This window comes from Nelumbo lutea, chromosome 6, assembly GCF_056320005.1.
Source record: "Nelumbo lutea isolate HS-2025 chromosome 6, American lotus-T2T, whole genome shotgun sequence".
Classification (NCBI taxonomy): domain Eukaryota; kingdom Viridiplantae; phylum Streptophyta; class Magnoliopsida; order Proteales; family Nelumbonaceae; genus Nelumbo; species Nelumbo lutea.
This window is the reverse complement of record NC_142689.1, coordinates 30692246-30704215: the sequence shown is the minus strand read 5'-3', so window position 1 is coordinate 30704215 and position 11970 is coordinate 30692246.

Here is an 11970-nt window from a genome sequence, read left to right as displayed (position 1 = left end):
CCCCCGGGTATGCAGCCAGCTTGCGCTTCTTCAGGCTGCATTGGGGGTTTAGGACGGTTTGGCTCCCCTGACCCACCGAGCTGGATGCCGTCATCTCCACATCACGAGTGGAACTCTCAGAGGCCTCGGCGACAGCTTTGACAGGATGAGCTCCGGCAGCAGCAACACTAGGCTGAAGCTATCATCAGCAGGTCTGGTGGGCTTGGCAGCAGGTTCAGTGGGCCTAACAGCAGGCTCCTCTATCACCTCAGGCCCCTGAGGCACAACCCCTTCTTCCAAGTCGATGACAGGCTCCGCTACCACCTCGGGCCCCGAGGCTGAAGTCTGCGGAGGTTGGGGCTTGGCTGAAGCTTGCGGGGACTTAACGCACGCCTTCTTGGCTACGCGTTTCTTTCTCTTCATCTGGCGGAAGAGATTCTGGTTATCTATTCTCTCTGCCTCTATGGGACCTTCGGCAAGACAAGACATCAGCAACCCGAAGTAAACATATGAACAGAAATCCGAAGTGAAAGAAAACCTACCCGGGCTCAAGCTGGATTGGATGAGGTTCTCCTCGGATGTGAAGTCTTTATAATTCAACCCGAGCTGAACCAGTGACTGGAGCACCTTCTTCGTCTTCCTGTCTAGGATGACATCGGGGTCTTGAACGGCCTTCCTCCAATCAGTGGGGAAGGGTCACCCCGTGCTGCTCCAAACTACGAAGTAGTCCCGCTTCCAAGCTGAGACTTTGCTCGGGAGCATGTGCATGAGTTTGAAACCCGGGCGGGGGGACAGGTAGTAGGACCGCCTGTGCCCGGGGAGAGCGCCCGAAGCACTCTTCTTTATGGCCAAAATTGTGCTAAGAATATCTAAATCTATGGAGAGAGAACGGTCAAAGCAAAGAGAAATGGACCCCACCACATTCCGTATGGAGTTTGGGTGGAGTTGGTCCAGGGTGATGTTAAAGTGTACCAACACCTCAATGATCAAAGGGTGAAGAGGAGGTCGAAGTCCGGCTATCAGTTGCTCCCTAAAGATCATGATCTCGTCAGGACCATGCTCCCATGGAAAGTTGCCGGTGGGAAGGCTATATGAGTATTCCCTAGGGAGGTTGAACCTCTGTATGAGGTCCTGAAGCCTCTCCAAAGTCATTATAGAAGGGCCAAACTGATATGGCTCCTGACCTCAATGGGAGGTGGACTCCAAATGACCCGAAACCACCTGTACTTCGGATGGCTGAGCAGCAGAAGAGCCACCCCGAGCCGAGTTACCCACCTTGGGCTCATCAATAAGGCTGTCTACACTAGATGACATAGTGAACTGAAGGGAAGAAACAAATTGAAAAGGGAAAGGAAGCTCAGGGGGACTCACCAAAGGAACACAACCGGAGTGGGAGAATAGGACGAACTGTAAGGCCCGAGCTAAGAGACCTCCGTCACGAGCTCAAACGCTAATTGCGATAGCTTTGTGGCGAAGAAAATGGCCAAGGGTCCCCCTATTTATAGCTACAGCTGCGGGTTCCTTGAGGTGAAAACGGTTTAATGCGTTTTTGACGTCCGCGAAGTCCAAATCGCATTAGATCCGCGCTTAATCCAAACGCGGCTCAAGTCTTTTTTCATCAAAGCGGGCACTAGATTGGTTCAGTTGGATGGAGCGCGCGACAAAGCAGCATGAATACCGACGCCAAATCCACCCGGCATGTCATGACCTCCCCGCACTGGGTCATCGCCGCTAGCACAGGGAGTGGGGGGCAATTGATGGAGGGTGATTTGGCCCAACCTCGCAGCACGGGTACACGTGGGCGTGACCTTGCTCAAACAGTGACTCAGCATGACAGCGCCACGGACGTGACCACAACTCAGAGGGAAGGTCCCACCGAGTTTAGCTCGGCAACTGGACAGATAATATACTCGCCGGTAGCCGCCTTACCCGTACCTCCTCCCTGGGGTTAAGGCACTTCGACGCATCCCGAGTTCGGGGCACCCTGACCTCTCTTAAGGCCTGAGCTCCTCCCAATGGACCTCGGGCCACTCCTAGACAGGAACGCACTGATCCATCTCTGGACACCCCGAGGCCTAGACACCTCGGGTCAGCCAGTTCGGCATAACTTGCTACAGGCAGCTCGTCACTCAAGAGACAGTCCGACGCAAGGTAATTCACGGAAGGGTAGTTCAGTATACCATAGGAAGGCTTCCTGCTTGACCACCATACCCAACAAATCTGGGGATAGTAGCCATGTCCCTCGTCAGATAGCACCGCGCCTGTCACCTTTAGAAGGTGTCTTGCACCTGACAAGCACGTACCCTGCAACGACGGCCCCGCGCGTACCACCTCAGCCTTTCCTGTAACGGCTATGGCAGACTGACAGTGGTGGTTATACCTGCCCTGTTAGAAGCCAGAGGGCCTGAAGCAACGGAATTCTGTTATAAGAAACTGATTCTCAAGGAACGAGGTATCTTCGAATCACCTATGCAATCTGCACTCTTAGCCTCCATTTCCCTTTGCTTCTTGCACAAAATACTGACTTAACCATTAGAGTGTTCCCACCAGGCAAACCCCCCGGGAGTTCTTCTTCTTTCCTCTCATCTCGGTTACCTCTTAGGAGCCACGCGAGTGCCAGTTAGGAGTGACCGGATCGCGCAACATCAGATTTGTATACTTTATATCATTTTAATTTGGCATATTATATGTTATTTTCTCAATTTATAATTTTTAATTAATTTTTCCTTAAACTTTGAGATTTACACCTTGCAACGCCTTGAGGCTTATGTTTCACTTTTTTGGGACATTATGCCTCAACCACACCTTTTTCCTTTTAAAACCTTAGGCCCAAGAAGTTAGGCTTTTTAATTTTTTGGGTTGGGCTTGGGCCTAGCCCTTAGGTAGCTGAACCCGGCCCAATTATACACATTCATACATACATTATGTAAATTTTACATACATATTTGAATAGGTTTACATACATATTTGTATATATATACACTTGTATACATATTTACCTATATAAATACATACTTTGCATACATATTTACGTATATAGAAAAATATATGTATACATATTTGCATAAATACATATATGTATAATTTTAGAGTGGGTTCATTGACCAACCCAAGCTCAACGGAAGTGCATCAAATTACAATGCGGGTTGGGCTCGAGTTGGGAAGATTGGGCTTGATGTCGGGCTCGGGTCTTAAAACTAACTTTCAGGGTTGGGCCTGGGTTGACCATAAACCTGGCCCAACCTGTCCAACTTGCATCCCTAGTTTGGGCTTCATAAAAAATTCAAATGAGCCACATCAACTTATGCCACGTATCATCATTTGACACCTGGCTACATCATAACTCGTAATCTATACTATTATTTTATTATCTATACTATATAAAAGTGTAAATGCAGTGCGAAACTTTTTTGGACTAAAATTATCCTCTATTTCTTTGTTTCAGAAAGGGTATAAAGTCATTTTACCATAGCTTTAGTGCCAGTTTTAATGGCTACTATAATGGTCATTTTGTGTATTTAATCCATCTCTAATTGTAAAGTTTGAAAATGTAGCTTCAAAATTATTACTTTTCACCTCATTTAACACCCTCTCATTAAGTCTTATACTTAAGGTATTAAATCTCAATTTTCTCTTATTAAATCCTATATTTTTAAGTTATTTTTCACTAATAAATGCTACTAATTAGATCTATGTTAATATTTTTAACAATATAAACCAATATATTTTAAAATTGACTAAAAAACAAAGCCATTCTTTATCCAATTGGTGACTAAGGAATGCAACTATCTGAACCAATTTGATCAACCTATGAGGTCATAGTTAGGTAATAAAATTTTTAGAATGGAAATAAATATAAAAATTTACAAAACATATAGAAAAATTAAACAAATCTATGATATTTTTATTAATCAAATTAAATAATAAGTGTAATAAACAAGAATTATTTTTATTGATAATGAAAATCAAATACATAATTTAGAACTGCCAAAAGTAAAATTTAAAATTTAATAATAAATAGTTCAACTTTTGGGTTAAATGTGTTAACCTTTAATGTAATAAAGAAATAATAAAAATTAATAAACTACAAAAATACAAAAAGAAAGAGAGAAAGATGAAAAGAAGGAAGCATTGTCGTAGATGGTTGTCACCATGTTCAACGACTGTTGTTGCAGAATTGTTTTGCCCTGAGGAGAAGAAGAAGGAATCGTCACTGGTGGCTATCTCCATGTTCATCATCACTGTCGCTATAGCATCGTTTTCCCTCTTCTTACATCTCATCCTTCTAAATATATCTCAAATCTCATATCACTTGTTTCATTTTTCTAAATATAAGATCGATGTTTAATCTCTCATCTCTTGCATCAATTTTTCAATTTCATCATTGGAGTTGCATTTTTTTTTTGTTGTTACACCTTATAAAGAATCATAGAAATAAGAAAACTCAAAATTAAAATGGAAAAACTAAAAACCCTAACTAATTTTGGCCATTGGGAATAATCGAACAAGATTGTGACATATGAATGTTTCTTTTTTTTTTTCTAATTTATATTTTAAAGTAAATAAAAAATTTGGAATTAGTTTGAAAGCAACTCGAGAACCATTAATCGAGTTAAACATTTTAACAGTTAAACTGTCCAAGTTAGTTGTTTTCTGACCATTTCAACGTTTTTTTTTAAATAGAAATGTAGGGCCAAAATGGAACTAATGACTTGATTGGTTCCCAGGCCAAACAGTTCGACCATATAGTCTAGTCCGATTTTTAAAACATTGACTAAAATAATCATTTTTTAATTTAGTACCTATTTAATTATAAGGTTTAAATTCTAAATTGAACTACTACTTTTCACCTCTTTCAATCCTCTCTATTTAAATCTTACATTTTTTTATAAATAAACAAAAGAAGAAAGATACACTAAAAAAATAAAACACTACAAAAAAGAAGAGTTTATCCAAGCAGAATGGCCGATCAATGATACTTGAAACTTTATAATTCGATCTCATTATCACATATTTGGATGAAGTGTTTATGTAATCATACTTGAATTTTGCAAGTAGCATATGATTAACAATAAAAAACAAAAAATATAAAAATAAATAATAAATAAGATTTATAGAAAATTTTGAATATACTATTGTAGGTACATAGTGGTCGCTCAGATCATCAGAGCAAGAATGTGTCAAATTAATACCACACGGATGCTTGCGATGAGTTCACAACTCATCAGACGTTGATGATTGTGTCGAACTCCCGAAATGAATTACGATGAACTTTAGGTATGTTGATATATTTGTGATGAGTTTTAGACACGCATAGACTTGCGATAAGTCTCAGACATGCACGAACCTGAGATGAGTTTTGGATGTGCACGAACCTGCAATAAGCTTGAAGCCATTGCAGGCCCATGACAAACCTAGAATTACTGTACAAGCGGGAATAAATGCTAGATACACATGCATCTTTAAATTACGCGCATGACGAGACACCTTGTGGGCCTAGTAAAGGAGAGCAATGCAAATAACGACGTTATTTGAAGAATCTTGCTTGACATGGGCCTAGTAATTCTACGTGAGCCTAGCAAGGTATTAACTTCCATTCTCCCTTATTAAATCCTATACTTAAGTTATTTTTTTCACTAATAAATGCTATTAATTAGATTTATTTTTAATACTTTTAACAATATAAACCCATATATTTTAAAACTGACTCAAACAAAACCATTCTTTCACCCAAGTGGTGACTAAGCAATTCAACCATCCGAATCAAATTGGTTACCCCATGAAGTCATAGTTAGATAATAAAATTTTTTAAAACAGAAATAAATATATAAAATTACAAAAAATGTAAAAAATTGACATTTTTATAATATTTTTATTGGTTTTGATATAAGATGTACATAATTATATTTAAAATTACAAAAAAATATATTTTTTATAAATTATATTACATATAAAATTTTATATAATCAGTTTAGTATGTTATATTTATATTAATTTATTATATATAATAGTTAAAAAGTAATTAACTTTTATTTTTTATTTTATAAATGAATGTAGAGTCAAAATAAAACCAAATTTGATTGGATTCAAATGAAAATTTCCAATTGTCGGAACAAATTCGGGTGCAAGTTTTTAATAATTGGTTTGGATTTGGATTTTGCTAACATTTATAACCTTACAAGTAGGGGGCTCTTTCGTTTCGTACACAACATTTATTCAAATGTCTAACCTTATAGAGTATAATATGAGGAGTTTTAGTATAAGGTTGAAAGTTGTAAACAAAAGTGACAAAAAAAAATGTTTGGCAAGCTTTTTAAATTTATCTATGTAATAACCCAAACACCAAGATATCATGGCTCATTGCCATTCAATTCCTCCACAAATCACTTTTGCATTGGAAATAACTATTAACTGTTGACATCCTCTTTGATAACTAAATGAAAAAGCTTTAAAATATTTTATAAGCTATGCCTTAATTGGCTCTTTAACCAAACCCACTTTACCAATTGCAACAAGAACAAAATTAAAAAAAACTATTATAAATACAAAGTCCAAAAGTCCTCTTCTTGTCATTCATAAAACCCCTTATTACTTATAAAATAAAAACAATATTATATGGCAAAGATGGAAGGTATAACATGTTATACACAACTATGCCACTATTGGCATTAACATCAAGATTATATATATATATATATATATATTTCATTATTCCATTAGTTTTCCTTAGAATCCAATGGACATTTCTTTTAATACTTTTAAAAGCTATCATTTCTAGCTTGCCATATGAGATATTAAATATTGTTCTTTCTCTATTTAAGTTATTTTTTCACATAACTAAATTCTATTAATTAGATTTATATCAAATATTTTTAATAATATAAAACTCATATTTAAAAAAAATGACAAAAAACCTTCCGTACATGTGGCAAGCAAACAATTCAACCATACAAATCAAATGAGTTAACCCATGATGCCATAATTAAATTATATATATATATATATATATATATATATATATATATATCATTTATAAAAAATAGATACATTATTCTTACAATTATCATCATCTAAATTTGTCACATTCAAAGCACGTACACATTTACTAGTAAAGATCAAACACACAAATGCAAAGGGAATGGAACTCTATTAACAATGATTTGAGAACTACCTTGCTTTTCAATCTCCATTGCAAGGTTCTTTACCTATCTCAATAGCAATGAGAAGACAATCAGAGTATCCCATGCATCCTCTTAATCATTTGAATCCTTTTATTATTTTTTATTTGATGATAAATTAGAAAAAAAAAAGATGAAATGTGGTGATAATTCAAAGGGCTTTTGCCTATGTGCCCATTTTAGGAAAAAAGGATTGTGTGAATTTGATAGCTATTTTACTAGTTGTCCTACCAATCGTCATTTTTCTCAATCATTTGATCTCTTGCATTTATGGTAGGTGTGGAACAAAATGATTGGTCCCACAGCTAGTAAAACAACTATCATATTCAGCTAATCTATCATAAAATTATTCATGTTCTCCAATTTCTTACACAGCTAAGCTAGTTGTCAACAAATATAGCTTATGTTATTTATGCAGTTCTTCAAAGCACCTAAACCAATTTATCTGAGCCAAAGCTTATCTTCAATTCAGCCCTCTCCTAAATAAGCCCCATGTCCCATAAGAGATAAATAACCTTGCCTCATCTAGGATAGATAGCTAGAAAGCCTACGGCACCAAAATGATTGGTAAGGAGTTTCTTTTTCTGTTTTCATCTCTACATTAACATTTTTTAGCTTTCAACCGTCTTTGACCTATATTCATCCCAATTACTCCTACTCCATTTATTAGAGGTACATTTTGGTCTTGGTCTCTTATAAATGCTTTTTGGTTGGTTAGTTTGATTTAATGAGAATTGAAGAACAATGAATGAGTGAAAAAACTAATATCAAAACTAAATATTCGTGACAACTCAAATGGAAATCCATTGGATCTGATAAAGTCAAGAAGATTATACGTCTCGATACCTTGGACGTGAAAATCAACTTTAAAAGGTTCCATAGACAAGAATAGGGGTGTTAATGGGTCAGGTTAAATGGTAAATTTGGCTTGACCCGACCCTATAAGGTCTGGCATATTTGGCTTTAGGGTCGGGTTAGGGTTAGGGTTCTTTGATTTGAGCTGGCTTGGGTTTTGACTAACCCGCTCCACCGAATCATGATACCCTACATATGTATAAGGTATTCATGTAACTTATGACTTCTAACTCCATAGCTTTAAAGTTTAAGATTTATTTACATATTGATTTTGATTTTCTTTTTCTTATTTTTTTTTAAATGAAAAAAGTAACACTTTAGAATCTATAAAACAATTTCCTAACTTAAACTAATGGATTTTATGTTTTCAAAACGTGTTAAAAAGATACAATTGAAATGCTATGGGTGTGGGCCTGGTTGGTATCGGGTTAGACCATAAAGGGTTGGGTCAAGTTCGGAAATTATGTATTTTAAACTGGTTCAGGTTTGGGCACTGGATGGTCAGGTTAGGGTTGAGGCAAACCCATGGCGAACTTGACCTGTTGACATCCCTAGACACAAGAATGATAAGATGAGATAAGGGAGGCTAAGATTGTAATGGTAGAAACAGCTAACAAGCAAACTAAGTTACAAAAGCTCACCTGAAAGGTGGGTAATTGTACACACAAGATTGGGAATATTTTTTTTTCTTCATAAGCTCTTGACTAGTTTGAGTTTGAAAAATTGAGTTGCAACAATGTTCTTTCCTTCTTTGGGAAATGAGCCAAAAACATCAGGTTAAATGACCTAGTTTTATTTCTCTGTAATCATTTTGTGTCTATTCGTTTTTTGGATTATGAGAGAGGGAAAAGTTGGCCAATGGGATTTTGGTTCCCATTGACCAAGATACCCATGTTCGTGTTTTATTTCTCTGTAATCATTTTGTGTCTATTCGTTTTTTTGATTATGAGAGGGGGAAAAGTTGGTCAATGAGATTTTGGTTCCCATTGACCAAGATACTCATATTCTATTTTTTTTAAGTTTATGTAGGATCTATGAAAAATTTATTTCCCTAGATACTTTTCCACCAGAAAAAAATTGAACACTTGGATGGGACAAAATTGTTCATTTTAATAATGACTTTTATGGTTAAAATATTCATTGCCTTATTCGCTTGAGAAATAAAAGAACATAGATAAATACACTTATCCACATTTACCGTAATGAGTAGCTTATGTAAATATGAATGAAGCCTTTTAGCTAAGTTATTACTAAAGTCACTACTAAATATGGCCACTTGTTTAGAGCTCTGGCCATGAGGAGTGGGAGAGGGATCGGTAATTTCGTGGTGATTTATTCTATCATTCTGTTGTCCTTTGTCGTTAACTACATAGTGGGAGTTGCAACAAGAGCGTTGAATTACTAGAATTGAAAAAACACTCCAATATCTAAATCTTAAGAGACCATACAAAACCAAAAGGCAGTAGCTCTATCATGCCGATTTTTTGTAGTCAACTAGAGAAGAGGGCTACGAAGAGGAATCCATGTGTGTCATCGCATGAGAGGAGACCAGCACTAATGTAGACAACAGGAGCTGGCCTCTTACTGGTGCTATAGCATTGGCCACGTTGGTTAATTATAATAAATTGTGATAAAATGAGGAAAAATAGATTAAGATGGTTTGATCATATTTATCAAATATCATCCATGTCTATTATAAGTTTATGGTCTAAACAAGTTAGGGGCTGATAAAAAATGGGCATGGGTTGAATCATTGAAGTATTAAGAAACGATTTAAGTACCTATGATTTGATAATGGATGTAACAATGAATTGTTGAAGGAGTGTATAAAAGTGCACCTTCATAGTAGGGTTGTTCATGGGTTGGGTTGGGTCGGTTTATTGTGGTTTTTCCAATCGATTCGACCTGGTCGGGTTACATGACATAAAAATCAAAACCAATCCAGTGTTAAGTAAAACCGATCTGGTCGGTTTGAGTCGGTTTGGGTCGGTTTGGGTTGGTTTCGGTTCTAAGTTCATCCTTGTGATAAAATCTTGCTAATTTTAAAAACAATCATAAATTGAACATCGTTTCAGCCATCTCCTATGATAAAATTTAAATGAAAAGTTGATTACAAAAATTGTTCATTAATCACTATTCACTAATCCAAAGTTTCTTGCAACCATTCAAAAACTAGGTGGCCTAATGGGCTTTGGAATTTCATGTTTGAACTAGGAACTAAGTCGGTTTAGTTCGAACCAGTTTCGGTTTTCTTGTGTGAAAACCAAAACCGATCCAAATCATCGGTTTAGGAATTTGTACAACCCAAAACCAACCTGTATTGATGAAAACCCAACCGACTCGGGTTGGGTCAGTCCGGGTTGGTCGGTTTGGTCGGGTTGGGCCTTCTTATGAATAACCCTACTTGATAGGCTCTCCCCTTTGAATTGTTGAAGTTGATAAATTTTAATTTGGTCAAGGAATGTATAAAAGTAAAGAACAATATTTTTGCCAAATTATTATTATTATTATTATCACGAAGCACGTTTCCTCATTCATTCTTATTCATTTGGGTGGTCATGGGAGTTGGGTAGTCTATGTTATATGGATTTGACTATGATAACGAAAATACATGATACCAAAAAAAATTTGGAACCAATCAACCTGTATCTACGGGTGAGCATTTTATTTATTTGGTAAAAAACCGAACAATATAAATCAAAATTTTAAAAACTGAAATAAAAAGATGATATATATGTTAATATATTATAACATAATATATTAATATTATGAAATTGAATTTCACTACAATATACTATAAGTATTATATAATATATTAATATATAAATGTTATATTATATATTACTTGTCAAATAACAAAATTTGGTTAATTGAATGTCTAATTATGAAAACTGAATGAATAAAAAAAAAAATGGAACCAAAAAAAAACAATGGGACACTGATGGGCTCGGATATGCTACAACTGTTCCCATATCCTTACCAATGGAACAACATTACAACTACATGTGATGAGATGTTCTTTATTCATGGCATCACAATTGTGTTTTGTGGGTAAGAACGTGGGAATAATTAATAGGCAACATTTCTAGAGTATTTATTGGCACTTTCTGTTGGGAGCTGATCTGAAGTTCAAATTTGCCCCCATAGAGCGTATCCCAAAATTTTTTTACAGTAAATCTCAATTATATATTGAAGACATTTTTTAATGACAAGTAGAGAAGATATTCTCAATCCACGCTGAGATATGCATGTGGGACATTTTTTAGGCGCATTCTGTGGAGCCACTCAACCTAAATTCCCTTTTCTGTTAATATACCATTTTGACAAGATTTATAGATAAGTATGCGCGGACACCGCATTCGCTTTTATTTTTTATTTTTTACACACCGCATTCAACTGTACACCGTATACAGAACTTTGACTATCAGGGAGATATTACTAATATACGGTTAGATGATCGTGCTTTTGAGAGTGTACACCGTATACAGAACTTTGGCTTACAAATACAGATTTGCAGTATATGTATATCCCATTGCCGCTACACCACAGAGGTCTCTCCACCGTTCAGCACGTTCTAAAGTCGCACATGCACATCCTCCGGGGCCCGGGCTTGGGAGTCGGGAATTGGATCATCGGCCCGCCTTGCCGACCAAAGCTGGTCCCACACAGCCTACGTCCATGAGTGATGAGTATCGAGTCAGCGACCTCTTTTCCAAGGTGGGTCCAGTGGACGTGGACTCCTGGTTCCCAAATCATCAGCCCAAGTGGGTCCACACAAATTCCCCTGGCCCTGGGTCATGCGGATACTCGACAAAACCATATTGCCCAATCATCACAAAAAATATATATATAGACTAGGGAAAAGAAAAAGAGCTTGGCATTTGGCCCAGATGTCAAAATGACTTAAAACTACGGAAATTCTAAGTTGGCCAGCCCCCAGCATCATCTCCCCCAATCC